The 1034-nt window shown below is 40.2% G+C and overlaps 1 pseudogene across 1 annotated transcript; it reads left to right on the top strand.

Moving 5' to 3' along the window:
• Positions 1-8: 8 nt before the first annotated feature.
• LOC111658580 (glutamine amidotransferase-like class 1 domain-containing protein 3, mitochondrial pseudogene) lies at positions 9-688 on the top strand (annotated as a pseudogene). Its single transcript, XR_015437555.1, has 2 exons — positions 9-232; positions 326-688. The product of XR_015437555.1 is annotated as a glutamine amidotransferase-like class 1 domain-containing protein 3, mitochondrial pseudogene (transcript).
• The last annotated feature ends 346 nt before the right edge of the window (positions 689-1034 follow it).

Here is a 1034-nt window from a genome sequence, read left to right as displayed (position 1 = left end):
ACTTCTGTAATACGCCCTGTGTTGTTTTAGGTGGTTTCGGTGTGGCTAAGAACCTGAGTGACTGGGCAGTGAAAAATAAGGACTGCACCATCCTGCCACAGCTGGAGAAGATCATCAAGGCCTTCCACAAAGCGGGAAAGCCGCTGGGCATGTGCTGCATCTCCCCCGTCCTCGCTGCCAAAATCTTGCCTGGCTGCGAGATCACTGTGGGACAGGACAAAGAGTGTGAAAAGTGAGTGAAATAGTTTGTCACCATCAGATGTCTATGGATATATACATTAAAAAAATGTATTCTACAGTTGTGTCTCTCTGTTGTCCTCTTCAGGTGGCCGTATGCAAAGACAGCAGGTGCTCTGAAGGAGATGGGCTGCAAACATGTGAACAAGGATGTGGGAGAAGCTCATGTTGATGTCAAAAACAAGCTGGTCACCACCAGTGCCTTCATGTGCAATGCTCCAGTTCATCAGGTTTTTGATGGAGTGGGTGTCTTGGTTAAAGAGACACTGAAACTGGCTTAAGAAGTCTCTTCTGGATGTTTGGTTTTATTTACTGCAAAAGCAGCTGTTTGGGATTTTATATACAAGCACTGTATCTAATATTAATCTGGTGGGCTTATCTTTGAGCATTTGTGTGCTATACAATCAATGTGTTGTCTTGAGATTTTGAATAAATGCTACTTTACAAATTACATTTCTTCAAATATTTTTTCTTTAGTAAAATAAAACAATGGCAACCACAGGACATGTACAACATAAATGCTGTCGGATAACTTTCTCATATACATATATATATAGTGTATTAAGTTTGGACAGAACATGACAGAGAGCTGGTCAGAAGATGAAGATTTTAGTTAAGCAGAACCGACATTGAGATGTATGTGAAGGGGTAAGAAACATCTGTAGCCAGCAAATCCTCACATGGTTTAACGTAAAGTGGTTTAAACATCTTACTTTCTGAACATCCTTGGTCTTCATTTTGCTTCAGGGAAATGTATCATAATTTCCAAATTATTCCAAGTTTTGTCAGCAATTTTT

This window comes from Seriola lalandi, unplaced genomic scaffold (genome assembly GCF_002814215.2).
Source record: "Seriola lalandi dorsalis isolate HSWRI2012SDOR001 ecotype SW California unplaced genomic scaffold, Sedor1 jcf7180002054454, whole genome shotgun sequence".
Taxonomy (NCBI): Eukaryota; Metazoa; Chordata; class Actinopteri; order Carangiformes; family Carangidae; genus Seriola; species Seriola lalandi.
The sequence above is the reverse complement of the archived record's forward strand: the minus strand, read 5'-3'. Positions and strand labels throughout refer to the sequence as shown.